General features: G+C 47.3%; 1 long non-coding RNA gene across 2 annotated transcripts in view; it reads right to left on the bottom strand.

Annotated features, from left to right (window-relative positions):
- The window catches only part of LOC116147200 (uncharacterized), a 129,884-nt gene that overhangs the window by 87,857 nt on the left and 14,694 nt on the right, over nt 1-27,333 (bottom strand). The window contains exon 5 of one of the 2 annotated variants that reach the window (XR_010377686.1): nt 26,825-26,879. The exons of the other annotated variant lie outside the window; for it this stretch is intronic. This is a non-coding gene — a long non-coding RNA (uncharacterized LOC116147200). Of the gene's footprint in view, nt 1-26,824; nt 26,880-27,333 lie in introns of those variants that run through there. 2 annotated transcript variants of the gene reach the window in all.

The following is a 27,333-nucleotide window of genomic DNA, read 5'->3' on the forward strand; positions in this document are numbered from 1 at the left end:
TTCCCTGACGTCAAGGGTCTACCTGCTGGTCAGCAGTGGTAGTGACAAAAGCAGCACCTGTACCCAGGTCCCTGTCACCAAAGCTGGTGACTACACTGCCTCCATGTTTGTGAAGCACCCAAGACATTGTGAGGACGTGGTGATGCCAGCACCCTCTTCCAGCCACAGGGAAATTAATCTAGCTAACTGACCAGGTGACTTTCCTTTGGAGGAGCCGTATCCCCCTGGGAGACCCAGCAGGCATACCAAGGCTTCCTAGGATTTATACACACACACCCCCATTGCCCTGGCCATCCCTTAAGAAGCCCCACCAGTCTTAAACCTTGGTACCCTCAGAAGGACCTAGTCCTATTCTCCCTCCTCCCAATGCCCAACATTTCTTATCTTCCTTTGGCACTCACTCCAGACGTATTATTCATGGTGAATTCATTTGTCCCGAACGCAGATGTAAGATGTAATTCCCCCAGAATTCAAATGTAATTTAAAGTTATTTTCCAATATCTAATTTGCCTTTTATTTATTTAGGGCAATATTTCAGTAGGTGCCTCCCAGTCAAAGCGCCAGGCCCAGCAACAGAGAGAAGCCACGTGCCTGAGACACAGACGTTACCAATTTAAAAAGTAATTACAACATTGAACACGGCCTTAAATAAAAGCGAAAATGCAGGAGACAGGAGGGGAAGGAAAAACATAAATTGGGAACAATGCCGTTTTCCCCAGACGCTTTGTAATATCTGCAGCCTGCCTGGTACTGGCGCCCTGCCCTGGCCGTATCCAACAAGGAGGGATGGAGTGGCTGTGCCCTGTGAAGAGGTGGAAAGAAGTTTCTAATCATCAGAGATCACCTGTCTGCCTGTTTGCCTGTCTGTCTTTTCTCTTAATGTCTTTCTTTAGTGAGAACCCTCTTACACTGGTACTCAGGAGATGAGTTAGTAAACTATATTGTGATAAATGACCCAAACTCAGCCCAAATCAAACTGACTTAACTAGAAAATGGGTATGTTCTGGCTCATGAAAGACCATCAGTAGTGTTAACTTCAGGTACGGCTGGATCTAGGTGCTCAAAAATCTTCAAGAATTTCTCCATCTCTATCTCTCAGCTCTGCTCCCTGCAGAGTTGACTTCATTCTCAGTCAAGCTTTCTCCACCTAGTGGCTAAGACAGTGCCCCAGAAGCTTCAAGCTTACATCCTACCACCTTAGTATCCTTAACAGAAAGCGGGTGCTTCTCTTCCCACAGTTCTAGCAAAAATCTTAGGTCAGGCTTTCACTGGCTCTACCTGGGTCAAGTGCCGATCACTGAATTAATCACTGTAGCCACGGAGTTTCAGTTCTTTGATTGGCCAGGCCTGAGTCCAGTTCCCATCCACCTCTTTCCCAAACCATATGGACTGAGAGTAGGGGAAGGGTGATTCCCAAAAAGAAAATGGGGGTTCTGTGAGAGTTGAAGAAGCCATGGGACAGTGGGCAGGCAAGGGTAACTGATTTCCATCACAGATACAAATGATTTCTGTCTGTTTTCAATCCCCATACTCTTCACTTATGCTGTTCCCTTTGTCTGGAATGCTTTTCCTCCCCTTGTGCACATGAAGAATTGTTCCACATTTTTGGCATCCCCACTGGCAACTCAGTGAAGCCTCTCCTGATGTCTCCAGGGGAATCTGGTCCCTCCTCATCTTTACTGAGGCAAAGAGAGAGACAAAGAGACAGACTGTCAGAGACTGAGAGAATTGACAGAGAACCTGGAGGGAGAGGAGAGAAAGTGGGGGAAATAGAAGACAGGAAGGAAGAGGAAGTGAGAAGGGAGAGCGGGGAATGGCAGAGGAAGTGGCAGAGGCTGAGGGGAAAGAGGAGGAAGAATCTGGGTATCAACACAGATAAGCTTAGTAATAAAGGAAAAAGTCAAGTTCTTTGTTAAATAGATTCAGTTCCTAATCGGTACCCATCTCCTTATTAAGCATTGCAAAGATAAAGTCCTCACTTTCAAGCGTGTGAATGAACAAGTGTAAAATGATGCACAGTCAGTGCTCCGACATGGAGGGACCAGACTCCCCTGGGGACATCAGGTGAGGCTTCACTGAGCTGCCGGTGGGGATGCCAAGAGTGCAGAGCGATTCTTCACGTGGACCAGGGGACAAAAAGCATTCCAGACAAAGGGAACAGCATAAGTAAAGACCCAGGAATGTTAAGAGAGTGCGTGGAGTCCAGGAATGGCACAGAGCGAGGTAAGGCTGCAGCGGAGAGTGGGACAGGGGCCAGAAATGAGGTAGGGCTAGCTCGCGTTGGAAACTGAGATTTTTATCTGGAGGACCAGTGTCTAAAATTTTCATTAGAGGGTCCCTGAGAATCTTCTGGTTTATACCTAGGGATATATGAGTGCTCAGCAAGAACTTGTAAAATTTTTGGTGTGTTCACCAAACACCAGCAGCCTCTGGATCATCTCCATGACAACCAGATGGGATGTTGATGACCAGGCAATGTTTCCTGTCTGTGATCACTTTGGGGCTCTAATAATATTGTAGTTGCCCCAGGACAAGAGGAAAATAAAATGGGTAGACTTGATACAAAAATGATGTGTTTGTGCTGGATAAAGCCCAATTGATGGCTTTCCATGACAATTAAAAGTTCTTAGAGAGAAGAGGGTAGAATTGAGTCTCCACCACCCATGCCCAATAATAAAGGCAGTCGAGCTCAAAAGAACCAGTGCTAGGACAGCAATTCATCCTTAGTAAGTGGCAGTTCTGTTCCAGCAAAACAACATCATGTATTGTATTAAGTAAATAATATTCATTTGAATTTTATCACTTTTATTTGTACTTAGCTTCTAATTTGCTTTTTATCTTCTAGCTGTTTATAAACTTTGTCATTCATTCTAAGACAATTATAAAAATGGGATGCATCTTAAAATTTATAGCCTCTTACAATGACAATTGACAGCATTTTCCCCTCTTACTGCTACATAAAATAATAATGTGTCTTCAATGCACTTTAGATTCAATGAAACACAGCATTTGCAGAAGGGGCTGATACTTGGTTGTGTCTGTAAACACCTAAGTAACATTAAAATTAGAATGTTTAAGTCAACATGAGGTCCACAGGCTGTTTTCCATAAAAACAGTTTATATGGTAGTTGAGTTGGACTATCACTGATAACAAATGAGGCGATGAGAAAAAGTTTTAATCACAGAAGTCAAAGTTCCATATTAGAAAGATACTTCAACACTATGTTGGATAGAAACAGAGCAATTTTGCAGATCAACTGAGAAAGTATGAGGACCTAGACTGAAGAAATGTAAGGGACGAAGAGGATATAACTTGGAGATAGATATCCAGGAGGCAGAATGGATCGGATTTAGTGATTGATTACATGTGGAGGGTGAGGATGTGAGGAGAGGGAAAGAGGGAGAAGCAGGACCCAAGGATGGGAGGGAACAGCATCCCCAGGGCACGGAAAGGTAACGAAGGTTGAGATGGTGTGGTTGTGGCAGTACTGATGGAGATCCTGACGGTGAGGGCTGTGGTGACAGTGATGGTGGTGGTGATGATGATGCTGATGGAGGTGATGGTGGCAGTGGTGATGGTGTCATGGTGAAAAACCTGGGGTAAGAAGTGATAATGGGGGGGGTATAGCTCAAGTGGTAGAGTGCATGCTTAGCATGCACACAGTCATAGGTTCAATCCCCCGTACCTCCTCTAAAAATAAATAAATAAGTAAACCTAATTACCTCCCGTCTCACCAAAAAAAAAAAAAAAAAAGTGATCATGGCAGCAGTGGTAGTGGTGGTGTCAGCACTGACGCTGGTGATGACTACAGCAGAATTATAACCAGGATGCTTTAACCTGGAGGTCTACAGGTAAAAGGGGCCACGTTGGGGACTGGCCCCTTCAGCTGCCGCATCTTGACACCAAGAAGGTGGGAAGATCCCCCCTCCTCCTGGCCTCACCCATGAAACAAAAACCACACCTCTCTTCTCCCATCACGATGGTAGGTATCACTCTCACTCTCTAATCACTCGATGGGAAATAAATTGTAAGTGAGCACTGGAACCAAAGGATTCCCCCCACAGCAGGGAATATCTATTATTTACCCATAAAAATATTTCAAGGGTTATTCGCATGTAAACTGTGATTAATTAAATTCACAAAAGTTGTTTCTGATGCATGCAAATGAGGTGGTTCCTGCTGGGTGAGACCGAGGCTTCACTCTCTGCGACTGCCGGGGGAGGCAACTGGGGGGAAGTTACCCAACTCATCTCCTACTCCAGAAACTTTCGGAAAAGTAATACCATAGAGTCCATCTCAAGTGCGGCTGTGCCCTGAGCTCTTCCAGGTTCATCCTTCTAGGTCTGGTCTATACAGTCAAGGGGATAAGTTTGGATGCTGGTTTCCCTGTTTGGGAATTTATTCCTACCCATGAGTCCTGAAGGGGCCTGAAGGTCATGGAGTGTGAAGGAACTAGAAGGGAGAAAATCAGCTATCCGTGGTCCACTCTGACCGCCGAGTCCAGGAAAGGGCCAAGACTAGCTTCAAGTTACGCTGACTCTTCTCTAGGGCTTTCTGTATGCCACCTTAAATTCTTACAGGATTTTCATGAGTTCAGCAAGACCCTGAATTGCATACCCAAAGGAAGCCAGCCTAGAATTTGTGGCCTGAAGAAAGGGGCAAAGGAAGATGGAGGGGCCAGGCTGAGTTATGTTGCAGTGACGTCCAGCATCCAAAGCTTTATCCGTTGTCTCTGTCTTTTAAGCCTCCAAAGACCCACCTGGCTGACCCAAAGACTCTCTCTAGGCAATTGGTGCCACAGTGGGCCCACGAGGGTTTCAGTTATCTGAAAACACATCCAGGTGCCCAGACCTCCCCTGGTACACTGTCCTCTTCAAGGGCTATTCTCCCTACAGCCTCCACAAACCTGGTCTTTGTTTCTCCCAGCCCCAGAAGTGCCCACCTCAGCCCACACACCTCCCGGGGCTGGACTGTCCGGAGAAGAAAAAGACTGAGCGCGCCTGGATGGAAGTCCCAGGGAGAGTGGCACCTCAGAGACACGCCCTCTCCTATCAGGACCCACCCACGTCCAGATGCAACTAACACTTCCCCACACCCAGGGCAGGCCAGGTGCTCTGTTGTGTGTTTTCACATTTAGCCCCTGTAAGTTTTACTCGAGTTTTCCAGATGAGGAAATGGAGTCAGACATGCCTTGGAGGACACCAACTGCACCAGGTGCCTTTGACAAGACAGGCAGACTCCCCAGCACAGGCCACAAGGCCCCACCCTGTGGCCAGCCTCGTGCACAACAAGACAGGGCCAGACAGTTCCACTCTCCCCCAGAATACTTCCCTAATGCCTGAGGGCAACCTCGGGCCCAGGGTCCTGGGGTCTGATGGCCAGTCCTCAAATCCTCTGCACGTTTCTCCCAGAGGCCCAGGAGGCTGCTTTGAATGAGGCAACCTAGAAATTCTCAGATGAAACTCCATTGGAGAATGGGGAGAGGAACTTTCAGAAGGAATGGAGCCTCGGGTGGGTCAGGACAGGAAGACAGAAAGACTGACATCCGAAGTTGGGACAAGGGAGTCAGGGAGAGCAGAGCGTGGCCCAGAAAGGGGTCGCAAAGACATGACTGTCCCTAAGCCTTCAAGCCTCAAGCCATCCCAGCTCCACCCCAGCAGACCTAAGGTCAGGACACCCAACTACCAGGGACCTCCCGGCACCAGGGAACCCACGTGGGTCAGCATCCACACAGCTGCAGGCTCTGTGAGGGGGAGTTTTGACACATCCGGGTTTCAGGGACCCGGTGATAATCGTGTGGAGGCCAAGAGCTAACAGAATTGGAAGAAATAAAGCAGAACCAGGCAGGACCCCACACACAGGCACCACCATCCTCTCCACGAAGAATGAGCCTGAATAATCCTACACTTGCGTTGGTAGGTTCCCTTTGTCCTCCTGGTGTGCAACTCATCTCTCTGAAAGACTCGACCTCTGGCATGTCCCCACATCATTCCAGCCCCAAAGGGTTTCAGAGTTCCCTTATGGGAACCCAGCTCCAAGCCTTATAAATAACTTCTAGGTCACCTGGGATCTTGACAGACTCAACGCTGGCCCAGCACTTGAGCGGGCTGGTGTCTTGGATGATGGCAGTGGCATCCAAATCTCCCAGGGATATTTTTTTTTCTGCCATTAACAAAACAGGGATAAGTAAGAGATGTAAATGGTAAGAAACCGAATGCCGTCTCAGAGGGCACGCAGTCAAAAGGGAGTTTTCCCACCTAATTCAGTCACCCGCCCCCACTCCCAGTCCCCAGAGGTGACCACTGTAACAACTGTAGGGGTGTCCCTTCTAGAGAGAGCCACGCATATCCAAGCAGACATGGGTACACCCCCCGCTTCCCCCCCTCCCAATGGTAACCCACCACCAAGATTCTCACTAACTTGCTTTTCCCACTTAATATTTATTGGAGAATATGCCATATGTGTAAATCTGTCTCATAATTTTAAACAGCTATGGATAATTTATTAATGGGTCCCTCTCAGATGGGCCTTTAATAAGTTATTAAACGCATCACGTTTAATCCTCACAACTACCTCTGAGACATACATGTTACTTCCCTTTTTTATTGAAGTATAGTTGATTTACAATGTTGGGTCAGTTTCTGGTGTACAGCGTAGTGATTCAGTTCTACACATATATATTCCTTTTCACATTCTTTTTCATTGTAGGCTATTATGGTATTGAATATTCACATTACTTCTGTTGAACATTTCAGTGCGATTCAAAGGCCACCTCATACCACCTGAAAGGATTAGGAGTCCTGTGACACCGTGATTTATAGTAAGAAGTATACACATTTGGTCTTTCTCCCCACTTCTGGCACAGAGCTCCTAAAATTCTTGGAGTTTCCTAAGTAGTGAGAGCAATAAGATGTCTTGATATTTATGACAAACCCCTTTCAACCACACCTGAGTTTATGTTTATGAAGTGACTTCTGGAAAGTACCTAAGGATGGGGGCTGGTTGGGAAGGCAACCAACCATATGACTGGAGGGTTGGAAATTTTAGTCTCACCCCCTGACCTTCAGGGAGGAGGGAGGGGTTGAAAGTCAAATCAATCTCCAATGGCCAGTGATTTAGTCAATTATGCTTATGTAATGAAGCCGCCATAAAAACCAAAAAGGATGGAATTCAGAGAGCTTCCGGTTTGGTGAACACAAGGAGATTTGGGGAGAGGGGCACGTTCAGAATGTATGGAAGCCCTACCCCCTTTCCCCATGCCCTGCCCTGGGCATCCCTTCCACGTGGCTACTCCTGAGCTACGCCCTAGCAGGCAGAATGCTTCTCTGAGCTCTGTGAGCCGCAGGCAGCGGGACCTAAGGAGGGGTCTCGGGAGCGTCTGACCTATAGCCAGTCAGTCAGAAGCCCAGGTGACAACCTGGGTTGTGACTGGTATCTGAAGTGGGGCAGTCTTGTAGGACTAAGCCCCTAACCTGTGGGGTCTGATGCTGTCTCCAGGTAGATAGTCAGAACTGAGCTGAATCGGAGGACATCCAGCTGATGTCACATAACTACTTGGTGTGGGGAAAAAACACACACGTTGGAACTGGAATCAGAATCTTAAATCCTCAACCCTGTCTGCACCGTAGAATTACCTGGAGAGACAGGCTGCCCCTCAGAGGTTCTGGTCCAAAAAGCCTACACTCCACTTCCTCCCTGGCCTCAGCTGCTGGAGCCTGTGTAAGGCCCAGCCAGGCTTTGCGCTGGTCAGTCCATCCATTTTTATGTTGTATTAAAGTTGCTATTCCTACCAGCCACCGCTACCTCTCGGCTATTTCTCAGGACATTAACTTTTATGGCTGGTCCTCTTCTGTCAGTGTTTCTTGGGGTGGCATTTTATTCCATCCAGGAGACCTGGGGACAAAGCAGCTGCAGCTACAGTAACTGGGCAGTTAACACTCCAGGACCCCTGAAGGGCTGCCCCTCCCAGCTGGGACTGGTGGCCTTTGGTTCAGGCCCCTAGATTATGATGGAGCTAGACACAAATGCAGAGAAAGACACCACGTGGGGTAGAGAGTGGAGACAGACACCGAGAGGCAGAGAAATGGAGGACTGTGCTCTCATCCCAGCCACACAAAGGTGACATGCATGAACTGGTTCAAGTGCATTTTAAATCAAATAAATAATCATTTATTAAGACATTGCTATTGAAGACCTAAATAAACATTCCTCCAAAGAAGACATCCAGATGGCCAATAGGCACATGAAAAGGTGCTCAATATTGCTAATTATTAGAGAAATGCAAATCAAAACTATAATGAGGTATCACCTCACACCAGTCAGAATGGCCATCATTAAAAAGTCTACAAATAATAAATGCTGCACAGGGTGTGGAGAAAAGGAGCCCTCCTACACTGCTGGTGGGGATGTAAACTGGTGCAGCCACTATGGAGGATAGTACGGAGGTTCCTTAAAAAAACAAAATTAGACTTACCATGTGATCCAGCAATCCCACTCCTGGGCATATATCCAGAAAAAACTATAATTTGAAAAGACACATGCACCTCAGTGTTCATAGCAGCACTATTTACAATAGCCAAGACATGGAAACAACCTAAATATCCATCAACAGACAACTGGATAAAGAAGATGGAATACTACTCAGTCATGAAAAAAGAATGAAACAATGCCATCTGCAGCAACATGGATGGACCTTGTATTATCATATTAAGTGAAGTAAGTCAGACAGAGAAAGACAAATATCATATGATATCATTTATTAATTTATTAATTTAAAATTAACTATTATTAATTTTAAATATCATGATATCATTTATTCATTTTATTAATCTTTAAAAAATGATACAAATTCTATTTACAAACCAAAAACAGACTGACGGACACAGAAAACAAACTACGGTTACCAAAGGGGAAAGGGCAGGGAGGGATAAATTAGGGGTTGGGGATTAACAAACACATGTTACTATATATAAAATAGATAAACAAGGTCCTACTGTATAGCACAGGGAACTATGTTCAATTTCTTGTAATAACATATAGTGAAAAAGAATCTGAAAAGAAAAAATATATATGTGTATGTATAACTGAATCACTTTGCTGTACACCTGAAACTAACACTGTACATCAACTACACTTCAATAAAAATATTTTTTAAAAGAGACACTGCTATCACCAAAAAGCATTATCCACGGTGCCTGCAGGATACCAAAGGTAACAGAGACATCAACTCTCTCTGAAACCATACAAGGAGGTATTATTGGGAAGAACCTAAACCACAGACAGAGAATTAAGTGCTTTTATCCAAATTTATCAGTCAGTGTAGGTTAGGTTATGCTGTGGTAACAAACAATCCCCAAAATCCCAGTGGCGTAAAACAGCAGAGAGAAGGAGACTGACTCTTGCTCATGCTGCACATCCATCACGGCATGGCAGTGACTCTGCTTCATGTCACCTTCCTCTGCGGACTCTGTATTCCATCCCTAAGATAGCCCATAGAGGATGAAGGACCTGGTCCCCAGCGACATGCTGGTAAATGTTTAATAACAGTTCTCTGGGAGAAGAAAGTAAGGATACACGTTTATTACAAATTTTGCTGATATAAAGAATGTATAGTGTGCAGTTTATATAAGATAATAAAATATGTAATACCCTTTATTGTAAATTCCATATAGCCCAATAATTCTCACAGAATGCTTTTATTGATTTTTATTGAAATACATCCACAGCCCACCTATAGTGGCAATTTCACTATGACTTGATATATTTTCTTACTATTCACAATGTATCAGCTACCAATGACACTTTTTACTTTGGTCTGCCTTTTTCCCATCACCTTCTCAAGTCAAGACGATCAACCAATGAATAAAGCCCTGATTTGTAGCATTTGCCAAATTTCTGTGGTATAAATACTCCCAGTATGATGTATTTCAAGCCAGCAAGGCCACTGAACGCAGAGCTGGATGTGTGACAGCACACCGTTATGTAGCATTTCCACCGTACAAAGGATGCAAATCAGCTCAAGCGCTTAGGTAAAGTAAAATGCAGCAAAATAATTAGGAAGTGATGAGTTTCAAGTATTCATTACCTTTGTTTTTAATAAAATGCATTTAACTGTAAGTTTACATAATTTAATCTTTAATGATGACTATATTTAAAACGGGCTCACCAAATTTCTGAACATTTAATCATCAGTTCTCACGGGCTGATAGGAGCCAGCTCCAGCTCATGTCTGCTACTCTCCAGCTGCTGGGAGTGCAGCCCTCAGCCCGCAGCTGTCATTTCCGCTCCAGGAATTGCTCTCAGCTGAACAGCTGCGTCTCATCCAAGCTCACATCCCCTTCCTGGGAGTAACTTACATCCAATGAGTGATTGACATGGGGGTATAAAGTGTCAGACCATTCCCCCAACTTGGGATATCTCTGAATGAATCCCCAGCTTCAGAGCTCTTTGCAGAGCCAAATTCTCCATGTGCCCAATCCTGCTTTCTTCCCTTCGCCCAAGAGCACGGCCTGGTAAACTTCAGGTACTCTAAACTCTATCTCAGAGTCTGCTTCCCAGGGAGCCCAGCCTTCGCTCTAGGGTCCAGGCTGAGGGAGCAGCACGACCTGGAACATTTTTGTTGGTCATCATGGAAGAAAAGAGATATTTCTGAAGGGACTCACTTCTGCTCACAAGCCATTGGTCAGAGCTAATCACATGATCCTACCCAACTATCCTGTCATTCCCCAAAATGGGAGCTCCAGAACACTTGGCAAACAGCACTGGTGATTACCACTGCAGGCACATGACTAGAAAATTGCAGCTCTGAGATGGAACTCCAGGTTTCTCTGACCACAGAGAAACTATAGTCTTTCCTCCAGGCTGTTTGAGGATTGAATCTTCTTGCTAAGTCCTGAGACTGTGAAGATGAGTAATAATCATTCCCCACCCTGAAGCATCCACAACATGAAAGCTGATACATAGGCTTGTCAGGTCAGAAATCCACACATGGATGAATCTTAGTATCCCCAAGAGACCCCTAAGAGACCACAAGTCTAGGTCGGCAAGCACACTCCATCCTCCTACCTCACATACGTTGCAGACATCACTAATCGATCCTGACACTTCTTCCTGATAAGCTTGGACGTGCTGAGATCGCCAGTCATGGCTCCAAACAGGTGTTACCAATCAATCAGAGGACACGCATAATTTAAAACCATTTGCCACTCTGAAATCCTCCATTTTAAATATAAGGAAACAGAGGCCAGAGCAGAAAAGTTCATAAACCACACACATGGTCAGTCAGTCTGGCACTGTCACTGCAGCAAAGACATGTGTCCTGGGATGACAGAGGACAGTCTTCATAAGGCACCCAGAGAGCTCACTGCTAGGAGGTGGAAAGCCAGCCTCAGCCCAGAGCTTTCCCCAGTAATCTACCTTGCTTGGTTGATAATAACTAATAGCAAAAAACAATGATATTTGCCATTTTCGGGGCACATCCCATGTGTGGGGCCCAGTGGTAACTCCTTGTAATGCATTTATCATTTCCCATCCTTACACCATCCTCAGGTGGTTGTTAGCAATAGGTACCATGGGCTCTGTCCATTTCAAAGATACAGACACTGAGACTCAGGGAGCGACAGCACTAGGTATCTCCTGGAGCGGCAGGTTCTATGTCTTTTGATCCTCACAACAGCCCTACGAGTTGGGTAGTATCGCACCCCATTTGGCAGATAGAGAACTCAGGGCTCAGTGACACTGTGTCTGTGACCTAATGACACAGGTAGGATTGGGATCCAGATGGTCTGACTCTAACATCCAGCTCATGATGGTAAATGGTAAATAGAGAAGTTAGGATTTGAACCCCCTGTTAGTCTGCTGCCCTCAATCACCAAACTGTCCTGGCAGTGCCCACTGCCCACCTGAAGGTGATGCTAAGGAGAGACCTGCAGCTGGGTCTCCGATGCAGAGATCTTGCAGTCTGCAGAGCAGGGGAAGGCAAGAGAGCAGGATGGCCCACCCCAGGCAAGAGGCAACTGGCTAATGGGAAGCTGTGATCAGAGGGATGGAGTGTTCTGATATTGGCCAGATCTCATGTCCATCACCGGGATACACATCCCCAGGGCTGAGCGCAGTCGCTGGCACAGATTTAGGGACCCGCAAAATACTTGTTGAGTGATTGTTCCAGTTTACTTTTACTGCATGGAGAACCAGCTCTAAATGTAGTGGCTCAAAACAAGTCAGTGTGTTTAGCTCATGCATTCAGTAGGTTTGCTGGGCTGGCTCAGTGGAGCTGGATGGTCGAAGGTGGTTCACCCACGTGTTAGCAGGCTGGGTACCATCAGCTGGGTGGCTCAATTGTGTCCCCCGCAGTCTCTGCTCACCCAGCAGGCTAGCCCCAACTTCCCCACGTGGAGTCTGAGGGCAGCAGCAGGGGACTAACGTCTGCTGGTACTGCATTTGCTAACATCCCATTGGCCAAAGGCCATCACATAACCATGCTCAAATCTGAGATTTGAGAAGTAGACTTCACTTCTTAGTGGAAAAAGTGCTTTACAAAGGCATGGGTACAGGGATAGGAATAACTGGGGCCCGTTTTTGTCACAACCTCCCACAGGGATTGAGTAAACAAATCAATGAATAAATGGAAAGCTGAGAGGAACTAACAAAAAGGTTCTGTCCAGGTGGAGCCCCTGGACTCCGTCTGACCTCAGAACCTCTTTTATTTCTCTGTCCATGGCAAGGAGCAGGGGACAGAGAGCACACATGGCCCTCAGATGAGATGAAGTGGCTGGGGAGAGGCCAGCAGGAGCAAGGAGCTGAGCAGGTCCACGTGCTGGCCAAGCCTGGACTCTGGCGAACTTTCCTCCCGCAGGTCCCCAGCTAGCCCCAGGAAGGAGAGATGTGCTTGTGTGGTCGCCAGGTCCCTGGGCACCACCCTCCTCCCGCCCCCTCGCCCAAATCTGCATGCCTGCCTCTTGCCCCAGCCATCCCTCTGCCCACCTGAGCCACCTTCCACATCCCCCCATGCCCCTTGTGACACAGGGCGCTGGGGAGTGTAATTGCCATAGTGATTACTTACAGCCATTACATTAAGTTTTAAAGTGCTCCCTTCAAATTGAACAATGTTTTTTCAAAGTCAACAGCTGGTTCACAGCTTGAATGCAACCGTTAGGATAAATTAAATAAAAAGGGTAATAAAATCACAGTCTAAATTTAATTTCTGAAGAGTGCATAGGCTCAAAAAAAAAAAAAGAGCATTTAAATAATGCCTTGAAAATACAGCCAGAAAAGCAGAAGTTAATTCACTCCCTGATTATGTCAGCTAATGGGCCCACAGGCACAATTAACCACATTATTGCCCTGGTGTGGACGAAGCCCCAAGCTCATTCCCAGGGTTCCGCTGTATAGTCCACAGGTCTGTGTGCAAAGGGGTTATCAGACAGGGGGCTGTATATGCACACAGGCTCAGAAAAGGGTCCTTGCCCCTGAAGCAAAGTAACAGCAGAGATAATGGACAAGGCAGGCTGCCATCCCAAAGCATCTTCCCATTACCTGCAGCTACCTGAGGTCACCTGCCATGACCTGCCGGTGCAACTACCTGCCGTTACCTGGAAGGATGGCTGGAGCATCTTCAAACTCGCTTGTATGCAAGTTGCAAAAAACAGCCACTAAAACCCTTTGCCTCTGAAGGGTAACAGAATATGCCACCCTAAAATATGCCACTTTGGCATAAAGATTCTTTCGAGCTGAAGGCAATTGGAAAAAAAAAAAAAGATACAAGAAAAGCTCTCCAACCTCACTTTGTTTGCCTAAAAGCGTAACCTAAATTTTTAAAGATGTCCCTCCTCTCTCTCAGGATGGACAGAAGTTAATCACTGGAGACCACTCTAGACTCTCACCAGCGTAGAGATGGCATCAGAGGAATTGACATAATAAATTGTACTCAGTGGCTCTCATCTTCCATTAGTTTCCCCATTTAGTTATCTTCCCATAATATGCTGCCCTAGAAACTCAAAGTCCTTTTCCTTTTCATGACACTTCTCTAACACTATACCGTGCCTTTTTAAGGTGCTAAGTATGCCCGAGTTCTAACCACCCCCTTGAGTTACTCAGCCCTGGATACTCCCACGTGTATGCTAGATGCACACATCAATGAACTTCTGTTTGTTTTTTACTTGTGAATCTGGCTCTTGTGGGTCTAATTCACATCCAGTGAATCTAAGATGGGTGGAGGGAGAAAGCATTTTCTTCCTCCCCTACACCTCAAGGCAACTTGCTGTGTGACCCACATAAAAAGACCAGTCCAGCACTTCCTCCAGGACTGAACCCTACATTCCAAATTTGGAGTCAGTCTGGACTTGAATCACACCTCTGCCACCTATTTGCCATGTGACCTGGGGCTCATTTCTCAAAGCCTCAAGTTCCTCCTCTGTAAAAAGGAAACTCATTCTTTCACAGAGTCAATAAATACATACTGAGCAACTAGTCTGAGCTGGGCCCGTTCACAGGTACCCAGGACACAGCAGTGAACCAGTCGAACAGAAATCTCTGCCTGAAGGAACAGACAATGAACACAATCAGGAAGCAGTAGGTATAGACTGGGAGAAGGTAATTCGTGTTTTGAGGAAAATAAGGTAGGGGAAGGAGGGGGTTGTAATTTTAAATAAGGTGTTTAGGGAAGGCTCCACTGAGAAGGGGCTATTGGAGTAGAGCCCGAAGGAGAGTAGGGAGCCAGCCACACGGATATCAGGTGAAGAGCATCCAGCCAGAGAGACAAGACATGCAAAGTCCCTGAGGCAGGAAGGAGGCCGATGTGCCCAGAGATGAAGTCAGAGTGCTAACCAGGGAATAAAAAGATCCAATTTGAAGAGCTAATCCATTCATTCAACCGGTATTTCCTGAGTAATTAATACACACACCAGACAGGTTTGCTGTGAGAATTAAATCAGATAAAGTGAGGGCAGTTCCTGGCACCCACTAAGCTCTCCATACCTGTGCACCACCATCACTGCAGAGAAGTGGACTCCCCTGCATCCTGGGCAGGTGGGGGTGGACACACTGCTCCACAGAGCCTGGGTCCCAGCTCTGCTTTCTGCCCCCAGAGAAGGATGCAACCACACTACCGGTGAGCCTGGTGCCAAAACCACTGAAGCCCTTTAACGGAGTGCCCAGGTGGCTGGGGGTTTCTCCCCGGCTGTCGGTCCAAGCATGGAAGGCCTGCATCACAGAAAGTATTCTGCTGCCCTCTCAGCCTTCGCGTGCACAGGCAGTGGTCTCTACCGCCAAATCTGTAGTCCACCCGCAATGCTGCAATTATTTACTCTTCCTTTCCTTGTTACTACCCAGCCTGGGCACCCTGTTCCAGTCACTACCTGAGTTGGCCACCAGGGGGCTCTCAATGCTCCTTTCCCCTCCTCCCATTAATGGATCAAAGTCCCACATCCCAACACACACACACGCCTCCTCCTCCATCTTCATCTCCATTCTTACTCTTGAAAAGTCTTGGCCCCAGGGCTGGCATGTAAGAGGTAACCTGGGGTCTCCTCTGGCTTTTGAAGGATGTCCACCCTGGGAGGGTCTACTGGGTCATACAGACCAATTTTTCAGTCTTCCTTTTTGGGGCTTCCTTTTTCCACTACTATGCCCTAATGTGGTCCCTCCTCACCTTAAAGAAAGGGCAGCTGATTCGTCCTACTTTTAAGATGGAGATGGAGTAGGTGAGACTCCTCCCAGGGTCCCACACCCCCCTTAGGCTGCGGCATAGTAAAGATTATCCAGGGAAGCTTCCCAAACACTTTGGTGCATATGAACCACCTGGGTGTCTTGAGTTCCGGGGAGGGGCCTGAGGGTCAGCATTTCTAACCAGCTCCTGGATGCGCTGATGCAGCTGGTCCAAGACCACACTGAGTGGAAAGGCTGGGGGCTTACGTGCAACTTTCATCCTCGTAACTGCCGCAGCATCCCTGTACTCTCTGTCTCTCTCTGGACAGAAAGCATCATTTATTTAAAATACATATATATTTGAAATAACTCAAGTATCCATGTCTAGGAGACCAGTTAACCAAACCTTAGCATAGCATACAACGGGTGGAGTACCATGAATGCTTATAATATCCAGCTCTCCGAGAGGGGAAGCCCTGATTGGTAGAGTTTGCCCACTTGTGTTGCGCAAACGCTTCCTCCAGGGCCAGTTTCAAGCTACCAACATGGCGTCAACCAGCTCACAAATTTCTGACAGTTTAGCAGTCAGTTCTTTTGATTCCAGCACACCCTGCTATGCAGCTGTAAAATATATATATGTTTATAATAGCAAGGAAGCTCTCTCTGTATGATACGGAATGAGCTCCAGAACACATCGGTAAGTGGAAAAAAGCAAGAGACAGAACAGTATATATAGCTTGCTACCTTTTGTGTAATAAAGGAGGGAGGTACAAATACACACACACACACATACCCACAGTTGCTTGCGTTTGCATAAAGAAGTTCTAGAAAAAGACACAAAAGTAACAAATGTGCTAAGGAGAGACAGAGAATACAATGCACAGAGACCAGAAAAAGAGTGATGTTTTTTGTAAATATCTTTTTATATTACTTCGATTTTTGAACTATGTAAACACAACACAGCATCTATTCAAAAACTTAAAGTAAGAAAGAAAACGTATAGAGAAGGCAAGCAAGTGATTGTGACATTCTTATTGGGGTCATGGGTATGAACTGTTCCATAACTCCTGAAGTATATGTCCCATTTCTTTAGGTTTCTACATCAAGTCATACCCCCATTAGACAGTAAATTCAATAGTAATCAATTGCCGGAGTCTTCTCCCTTCTGTGGATCATACAAGGATCCCAGGGTTTGGTCCAAAATAATTAGAAACGATTCAGTTTTCAGCTCTTGAGATCATCATTCTCACAGTTGCTGCTTGTGACTGTAGAGCAGAGGAACCAAGAATTGACGCTACAGCTTACTGCCTATATTTCAATCCCAGCTCTCCCCTTCACTGGCTGTGTGACCTTGGGCAAGTGGCTAAACCTCTCTGTGACTCAGCGTCCTCATCTGTAAAGTGGGAGTCATAATGAGACCTATGACTTAGTGTATTAAATACAATGAGACCAGTGCCTGGCACTAGTGAGCATTTGATAACTGTTTGCTACTGACACTGTCACCATCACGCACAATGTCCCATCAATAACTGCCCTTTGGGGTGGGTGACAGATATCCATCAAGGGTCCTCTCCACTGATGCAGGCCTGTTTCAGGCACCATGGACCACACTTCCCAAGGCTACAGAACTGACAGACCAGCATCCACAGCCCTCACGGAGTCACCCCACCGAGGACCTGCCAGTTCGAGGGCCCTGAGCAGGGGGACTCACCCACATGGCCACCACCTTCAGAAATTCAGCATCTCCTCACCCAATCCCAGAAGCTAAAAAACCTCTTTCCCCTCCAAGCACCAGACCCTTGCAGCTCTGCCTTCCGGATGAGTCAGCTAAATTCCCCTCCAGGGAGTTTCAAACACCCAGCATTCTCATCACCCACATCACAGTCTCCTGAAGTACCTGCTAAAAATGCAGAGTCCGGGGCCCACCTCAGAGCTGCTAGCACCCTGCACTCAGCACTTCCGCTCTCAGGGCTGTGACATCTCTGAATGTGCAGCAGGCCCTGGGGAAACGGGAGGAAAGATCCCTTTCATTCCTTTCTGATGAGCCTCAAGCAATGAGAAGAAAAGGGAAAATAGATTCCCAATTAATTTTTCAATAATTCACACTCCTCGCTCGGCATAACTGAGCCATCTTGAATTTTGCTGAAGTAAATCATTCCTCGACGTTGGTACTTTAACTGCTTTTAATATCAAATGATTAGAACCAACATCAGCCCTTCATCACAAATTTGGGAGGCCAGTAGTAGGGTACAAACTTTGTTTCTTTGTATGTTTTTATTTGTTTGTATTGAAGTATACTCTCTTTACAATGTTGTGTTAATTTCTGGTGTACAGCATAGTGATTCAGTTACGTGTGTGTGTGTGTGTGTGTGTATTCCTTTTCGTTATAGGATATTACAAGCTGTTGAGTATAGTTCCCTGGGCTATACAGTACGTCCTTGTTGTTTATCTAAGGTGTCAACTTTTTATCCCTCAGCAAACTTTCTGCCCACCAAACCCTGTCCAGAACCCTGAAACAGTGAGTCACATTTCATGCAAATTTTCATTATGTGACTTGGAAATCAGGCGATTTAAAAATATTAATAAAGACTCGCCGTATGCTAAGATTTTGAAATAATGCAGATCTTGCTTTACATTCATCCCTGTGGGAAATTCAGTCTTGAATAATGCATGGCTTCAGGAATGAATCTCTTGCATAAATCTGATGCAAGTCTATCTGCTTGGATGGGGGGATGAACCCCACCACTTAACCCTTTCTTTCCCTCCCCTTTGTCTCCCATGGGAAGCTGGGGCCTGGGCACTGCTAGGGTGTCCATTCAGCTTTTGAGCTAAGATGTCCTGCACCAGTCACTCTGCTGAGACCTGTGCTCTCATTCACTCAGTCTAGACCATTTAAGCCCCCTACTGTGTGCCCATCCAGCAATGTGGGCGCATCATCTTTGTGGAGCTGACACTCTGGACCAGCCCTCCCAACAGCCTGGGATACCAGCATTATTATTATTGCTCCCGGTTCAAGATGAGGAAACTAAGGCTCTGCCTGAGGTCGCCCAACAAGTAAGTTGTGCAGAAGCCATATATGAACGCAGGTTGTCTGATTCCAAAATAATCATTCCGTCTGCTGGTTGAAGAGGAGGGTATTTGGGAATCCCAGATCCTGGCCAAACCCCATCGCATCTCAACTACGAGTCTGCAGGGGAGGTCATGGGTCCTGTGATCAGACTTCTGTGGTCAGCGCTGGAGAGGGGAGCAATGCCTGTGTGACATGGCCACCCCACTGCAAGGGAGGTCGGGAAGGCATTTAGTGAGTACCCTGTTGGCCCCTCCCATCTCATACATATGTAGATATAGATATAAAAAGATACAGCTACATGTGGGATTTCTGTTATCAGAAGAAGGAGTGGATGTTGGGGAGGCAACCCACAATGTCTCCTGTGAAAGGAAGCTTCAGGAACAGTCTGGAAGAATGAAAGGGAAGTTCCAGTTGGACAAAGGCAGGGAAAAAGGAAAAAGGCTCAGCATAGTTAAACATTCAGAGGCAGGAGAAGTCAGTTATCAACTTGGAGACCCAGATACGGAAGAGGGGGCCTGGGGACAGAGAACCAGCCTGAAGACAAGGCTGGGGCAGCCACGGTGAGGAGACGTCCCCAGACTCTCCCACCCCCGGCAGGTGGGGCCCTGGGCGGGAAGGGAAAGGGGCCTGTGCTCCTCTTCACACCTGCCTGGATTCACACAGGGACAGGCTATCCCCATGTGGGTGTGTTTTGAGCTTCTCTGAGTCAAGCTTCCTCTTCATAAGAGCATGGTATTTTCTCCCTCAGAAAGTCTAGATTCTATGAAATGTTACATTTCACTTTGCTTCTATAAAACAGACCCAAAGGCTCTCGTTCCTCTCGCTCTGAATTCTGCATCTATTCAGAGCCCAGTACGCTCCCATGGATAAAGAAAGACGGCAGGCATCCCCCCTTTCATGGCTGGTATGCGACAGGTGCTGAGCTAATGATCAGCTAACCTGGGGGTCCCCAGGCCCATCTGCCTGATCAGCAGCAGTGACTTGGGTTTACCTGGTTTGACAAGAACGTTTTGCCTCAAGAGTCTTGTTTTTCCATCAGCGGTATTTATGGATTCTCCTAAGGTCCTCACATATACTCACAAAAAATCTGAGCCCACCAGAAGGAGCTGCTGCCCCACCAGGCACCAATGTCCCCACCACTCCAGACCTCCAGGCGTCACTGCTGTGTGCACTGTGACAGAGAGGGAGAAGCCATGGAGGAAAATAGATTTTTTTTTTAATTCACTGTTACAGCAGCCTCCTGTCCAAGCCACTTGGGCCTAGTGTGTTCCAGAAGAAAAGAGTTCTTTCTGTTTTCAGTTACAGCCATCTCCAACCCTGCACAGAGACAGGCTCCCGCGGGGTAGAGCCACCAAAAAGATCTGAGTGGCCTCCTTCGCTCCCGCCGTAGACACTTTCTTGACTACGGTAGATCCTGGGGAATCTCTGTACAGCTCCCAGTGAATTCCCCTTCCCGAGAGCTCCCGAAGGGCGGGGCCCTGGCAAGGGCGTGTGTACCGTGTGACCCCGCCCCCGGCCACGGCCAGGGGGCCGCTGCACGTGCAGCTGACCCGCGCTGGGCCAATCAGATGTACCCCGCACAAGAATTGGATGCTGGGGCCGAGAGACATGGGGTCTACTTCTGGGAGGGCTGGAACTTGTAACTACGGCCCCCACGTGAACCACAAATCCGAGAAACCGCATCAGTGCACCGGCACAGAGAGAAACAGAGATGAGAGGCGGATTGACGCAGGTCCACTTCCCAGCTCCAGGCCTTTCTTGCCCTTTCCATGAGGGCAGGATTTCCACGAGGCCTCCGTATCCTCTACGCTCACCAGGGCTCTTGGGTGCCTGCAACAGGCTCCACTCTAGCTGGCTGGGGGAATAAAGGCATTTATCAGGCAACAGTCACTGAGTCTCCAGAAGAGCTGGAGGAGAATTGAGCTTGGAGCCCACAGAGCCAGGAAGAGTCCCCAGAAGCCCCTGCAAGGATACGACAGCAAAGACCCTGCAGCGCCCCCTCCCGCTTCGGGGCTGGGCCCGCGGCACTCCTGCCAGGAACCTTCCTACCCCTGTCCCGAGAGTGGGGTCTGCACCTCAGTTGCAGGGGGTGGGGGGCTGCCAGGAAGCACCCCTGGCTTCTGTCTTCAGGAGGCAGAGCTACGAAGGAAGACAGTTTCCCAAAGGTGATCAAAAGAAATCACAGAGCAAGACAGGTGTCTGCTACATCATTGTAGTAATATCTTTTTTTTTTTTTTTGGCTCCTGTTGGTGGCTTCTACAAGGTCATGATGACACTCTGGACTCAGGATCCTGGACCCCTTTTACCACTGGAGCAATTGGGACCAGTCTGGCTTCTTTCCAGGGTCAGGAGGGGTGAGGCAAGCGTAGAGTTCAGGATAAAAGTTAAGGAGGCGCTCACTCTCAGGCATGTGGAAGGGCAGGGCTGGCACCTGGGCATGAAGGTCTCCTTAAATTGGGTGTCATGGGTACCTCCTTTGCCACCCTAGTCCAGGCCCTGCTTCTTGTTCAGCCTGAGAGATTTGCTCTCCAGATGTCTCTCTATCTTCCTGTAAACACAGATGGGTGCCCCGCCTACACCAGCATTCCTGGCACATTTCGACATGTCTGAATCCACTTAGAATCCACCAGAACCACTGACACATTTGTTTGGTGGACCGATTAATTAACCATGACAACCAAAAAACACCACACACTGACCTTGTGCCAAACACTTGGGTATTTAACCAGCACCACAGTTCTATGAGGCCGTCCCTGTGAATGTCCACACTTTACAAATTCTGAGGCTCAGAAAGGTAAAGGGACTTGCCTGAGGTCACACAGCTATGAAGCAGCAGAACAGGAACTGGACCCAAATCTCTGCACTGCCTCTTCCAAGCCCCCTTCCAGCAGTGGCCTGGCTGTAAGAGCCACAGAACAATGGAAATGATCATTTTTAACTCACTCAAGGTGTTTAGAATGGCCCTGGGACTACTGAGTCATCAGCCCCTAAATCCATTAGTCATCACTATAATTAGCAGCATGAATCTGGGTGCTAGTACGATTACTATTGCCATGACCATGACTATGGAGCAGTCACTTTGTGTTGGATTAGGTGAGTGATCGCATGTAACCCTCACTATAAGCAGAAGAGGTGTTATTATCCCAATTTTACAGCTGGGGAAACTGAGGCACAAAAAAGTCAAGTTAGTTGCCCACAATCACACAGCTGGGAAGTCATACATCAGAGCACGATGAGGGTGGAGGGACAGGGGCCTGGGTGAGGGTGCAGACAGCCAAGAAAAGCCCGTGAAGCATGCCAATTCTGCAACCAGAGACCCTTCAAATGGATTGAAATCTCCTTTTGACTGGTCTTTTGGAGCCAAAATAAGGCCCCCAGGTACCTCTTCCTTCTCATTTCACCTCATCAAAAGATCATTTTCCTCAGAATCCCCACACTGTCTCCAAAAGACAACAGCCTTCCAGAGGCATAACCTTGGTGATGGGAACCAGATTTCTCCTACCTTCTGCTTTCAGCCAAGCGACATTAAATTAAGGCTTATAAAACTCACCTAATGTGATAGTAATTGTATCACCCTCTGGGGCTAGGAAGCATTAATGTCCAGTAGCAAGTTGGTCAGACAGGCATGAAGAGGCCTGGAGAAGGATGGGAGAGAGGGAAGCGTCCTATCTGGCTATCTGGGGACCCCGAGGCAAAGCCAACAAGAATCTTTGGGTTAGACTGGGCTGGGGGACAGCAGGAGGAAAAGCTGGAGCCAGGACATGTCCTGATATCAGGCGAGCGCACAAACTTTACAAGATGCTATTCTGTTCAAAGCAACTGTTTAGCCAGGGATAATGATTAATATGGCATCAATGGGGTTCTTCTAGTAACTGGTGACGGTAATGATGGTGAGCACGAATCACAGTCCCCTTCTTAGTCATGCTCACACCTTGGCATTTAACACAAGCTTAAAATACAGGGGAGATTCGTAAAGTACCTGTGACTTGTACTGAGTTGTTTTGGTGGTGATGAAAATATGGGTGATGGCGGCAATGAAAGCAGTGGTGGTAGAGATAGAGGTGGTGGTGACAGTAGTGATGTGGCGACAAGGATAGTCAAGTGCTGGTGACAGTGGAGGATTGTGATAATGGCAACTAGGCTCACAGCATTGTGATGGTGATGGGGGCAGTGTTGGAGGGATGGATAACGGTGACAGGAATGGTAATGACAGTGTCATACTGATGGCAGACATGGTGGTGCTGATAGTTTGGTGATGTGGCAGTGGTTTGGTGATGGTGATATATGGTGATGGTAGTGATATCATGGATGATGGGCATCGCTATGGTCACAATGTCACAAGGACAGTAGGCCAGTGATGTGAATGGTAGAGCCTGGTGAACGGGGCTGGTTATACTAGGATGGTGGTGGTGTTGGAGGTGGTGACAATCGTCAGTGACAGAAGATAAAGGAGAAGATAATGGAGAAGAGGAAAGAAGAATCCCAGAGCATCGATATCATCAGCCTCGTTGACAGGATTTTGGTTCCATTCCCTTTGGTGACTGGAGGTCAAAAAGCTCATTGTCCTCCAGGATAGGGACCCCTCCCCCACCCCCACACTACCACTTCAGCTGGAAAGCACAACCATGACATCTGCCCTGGAATTCCCTTCCTAGGGGTAAGACTGATCCACATTAGGTTTCATAAATGCACAGATGTCCTTCCTCCCTCCATTTCCATGCCATCTTCACCCCTGCCTGGACCTCCTAATGGGCCTCCCTGCTTCCTCCCAACCCCTCATCATCCTTTCTCCCCACAGCAACCAGAACCACTACTGCAAAATGCAACTCAAATCTAGTTACTTATCTGCTCAACATCCTCCAGTGGCTGCCCATTGTTCTTAGTCTGTTATCCAGATTTCTTGTCACAGCCTCGTCTCATGTTCATCTCTTGCTCATTTTTTGTCATTCCTTCAGCAAGCCAAGCCTGTTCCCACCTCAGGCCATTTGCACTTGCTACCCCCCCTGCCTGGATCATTCTTCCCCTGGAATATCCACGTCCCCAGCTATCAGAAAGCAGAGCGTTCCTACGAAAGCTTCCGTAAGCCGAAATGGCATAAAGCAAAGAAGCACTTACCTTAGGATATGGTGATAAAGCACAGATACTCGCAGACACAGTTCGAAGCTGTGGCGGCTGGATGCCGAGGTGCGGAGTGTGGTTCCCGGGGAAGGAGCGTGGCGGTGCCGCTCTGGCTGCTGGGGCCGCTCCACGCCTCTGTAACAGCTCAGCTCGTTGCAAAACAAATGTTGAATAACACTTTCATTTTTCGCCTTTTTTTTTTTTTCAGTAAAAGTAAATCCTCTTCGGACTTTTGTCCATTAGTAAAAACAGGTACTAACGTCGGTCCTTCGTAGAAGTGAAGTGGCGTAAAGCAAACTTCTGGAAAGTAGGGGCGTAAAAGTGCCGTAAAGCAAACTTCAAATTCCACCTGCTCGGGGGTGCCCTCCTTAACTCCCGTTTCTAAAAATGTCTTTCACTTCAAAGCACCATCACAATCTGAAAGTATCCAATGTATTTGTGTATCTACTTGCTTGTCATCTTTATTCCTCCAGGGGCATGCCGGCTCCAGGAATGCAGGGCCATGGTTGTCTTTTCTACCCTCCAACACGGCGCTGGACATATTTTATTTACAGGACTGGGGAAAATCTGGAAATATAGGTGGAAGGCATGTTGGTGAGTAGGGGGCTTCCATCCTCACCACCAACCATCTTTCATCTGCAACAAAACTTCGAGAAGCATCCCCCTTAGGATGACAGATGGTCCCAATTCATCCAGGACTGTCCCGGGTTTAGCACTGAAAGTCCAGCATCTATCTTGGGATAGACCTCAGTCCCAGGAAAACCAAAACAGATGGTCACGCTAAGCACAGGATAGCAGTTAGGAGCCCAGATGCTGAAGCCAGGCCACGGCATCCACTGAATCCCAGCTCTGCCACTCACCAGGTCACACCAGCTATGGGACTTTGAGCAATTTACTTAGTGCTCTGTGCCTCAGTTTCCCCATTTGTAAAATGGGGATAATAATAGTTCCGACTGTATAGGGTGGCGGTGGGGATTTAATTGAGTTAACATTTGCAAAGCACTATGTAAAGCAGTACATAAAGGACAGTGTGCCTGTCGTGTAGCAAATGTCCTGTTGAATAAATAACCCACCTTTCCCCTCACCTCAAGGGAAACACCAATTGAATAACCAAAGTCATGAGCTTGTGGCGAGTACTCTCTCTCTGAGTGATAGCCCCAAGGTAGCACTTACTGTCTCTTGCTGGTCCTGCGAAGCAGCTTGTTCAAATGCCAACCTCCACGTGTCACCTTAGCTGGCGGAAAGTTGTTCCACTTGGTGATAGCCCAGAAATGATGATGCTTTGCTGTTCTACTTGGAAGTTAGGCCGGGGCTATTTATCAGTTTGGGCTCCTGCCGGTCTCGGCAGAGCTGATGAAGAAGAGAAAAATCCAGGGCCGGGAGCAGGTGGATTGAAGCACAGACGTTTTTCTGTGCGGCCTTCTAGCCAAATGAAGCATGAAATGTACCAGGCCTTTTCTGCTCTGGGCCCGCCCACCCGGCTGATGGCTCCTTCAAAGGGTCTCAAGGTCAACCCCAGCCCAATTCTAAAGGCTTTCTCCCAACCAGAGACTCTGGACCCCTTCCCTCCTTATTTAAGGAGAAGATACGAGTTTGGTCCTTTCTGACTAAAAGTCAGCATCATAGAAGGGTGTTCACAACCTGGCTGCATATTAAAATGACCTGGGAGAGTTTTAGAAAATACCTATGCCCTGATCTCACCCCGTACAAAGGAATCAGAACTTCTTAAGGTAGGAACCTGGCATTGGACATTTTTCAAAACTCCTTCGATGAATGGGGGAGGGAGATAGCTCAGTGGTAGAGCGCATGCTGAGCATGCACAAGTAGAGCTTAGCGTGCACAAGGTCCTGGGTTCAATCCCCAGTACCTCCATTAAAAAAAAAAGTTGAGAGTGCCTGTTTCCCCACATTACTACACGTTCTTGATATTACCAAACTTGAAAAATACCTTATTTTTAAAAATACGTAAATAAAATAAAACTCCCTAGATGATTCAAATGTGCAGTAAATTTGATGCCCAGATGCATATTTTTAATTCAGATTGAATTAATATGTACTGAGTCCCTTCCCAGACTAGCTGTTTATCGTCTTCACCCTCACAAATAACCTGGTAAATAATCCTGGTATTACAATAACCCAAGGCTCAAAGAGAAGTGAGTTGCCCAAAGCCCACAGCTAAAAATGGCAGCAAAGGTCTTGACACCCCATCTTCAGGTTCCAGGCCCCATCGCTACCATTCCAGAAGCTACTGTCCCTCTAATGTAGCTTCTGGTGCCTGGATTACGGGGCCTGGCTGACAATGTTCATTTCACTGTCCCTGGCTTCCACATTCTGCCTTTCCCTTTCCTTTCGTAGTGTAATGAGTAAGGGCTCATGTTCCCACAGCACAGAAAGCTAGAATCTGATGGCGGGTCTTTTCAGCAAAGTAAGGGTTTATTTGCAGGGCACCAAGCAAGGAAAATGTGCAGCTCATGCTCAGAAGACCCAAACTCCCCAATGGCTTTCAGGCAAGGGTTTTTAAAGACAGTTAAGGAAGAGGGTCTTAGGTTGCGTGATCCACTCATGGGCCTTCTTCTAATTGGCTGATGCTGAGGTAACAGGGTGATGTTTTGGGATCTCCATCATCAACCTTTTGGTTCCAACCAGTCTGGGATTCACCTGCTTGTGGTCAGCCTGGAGTCACTACCCTCCACCAGGTGGGGGTCTTAATTTCTGTAGAATAACTCAAAAGATATGCATCATATCACTGTGCATCTCTGCTAATAACGTCTCCTTCTGAGGTTTAAATAACATTAATGCATGAAAGAGCCGAGGCAGAGCCCTGCCTAGAAGTCAGCAAATCCCATTTCCCATTTCCCACGGGTGCAGAAATAGACTACATCTCCCAGCCTTCCTTGCAGTCAGGTGTGATCATATGACTGAGCTCTGGCCAATGAAAGCAAGCAGAAGTGATGTCATTACTTCCAGGCCCCACCCATCACAACCTCCCAAGTCAGCATACCTGCTTCCCCAGCCTGCTGATTGGAAGGAATGGAGCCAGCTTCCCCATCTGTAAAATGGGGAGGATGAGGGTCTCAGTATGTACTTCAGAGGGCTGCCATGAGGACTGGTGGAGTTAATACATGTAAAGCATTTGGAATGACGCACAGCACATGGTGAACACTGTACACTATTACTATTATTCTCTTAACCCCGAGGGATGAGGCAGGCGTAGACACTCCCTCCCACTCCTCCCCCCTCACATATATCACCCCTCCAAGGTCAGGGGTAGGTCTGCTTGTGGCCGGACTTGGCTTTACAGGAGTGGGCAGTGGTTAGGAGCTTAGGTAGGCAGACTTGGGCCCAAACTCTTGTGACCCTGAGCAAATTAACCTTTTTTGTTGTTGTTGTTCTTTAAAAAAGAAGATATTCTGGGGTGCTGCTCCCTTCCCCCATGTCATGAGGAGCCCTCCTGCCTGGGAGCTTGTTCTCCAAAGGGTGCTGGGTCCAAAGTGGAAACAGTC

Source organism: Camelus dromedarius, chromosome 24 (genome assembly GCF_036321535.1).
Source record: "Camelus dromedarius isolate mCamDro1 chromosome 24, mCamDro1.pat, whole genome shotgun sequence".
NCBI lineage: Eukaryota > Metazoa > Chordata > Mammalia > Artiodactyla > Camelidae > Camelus > Camelus dromedarius.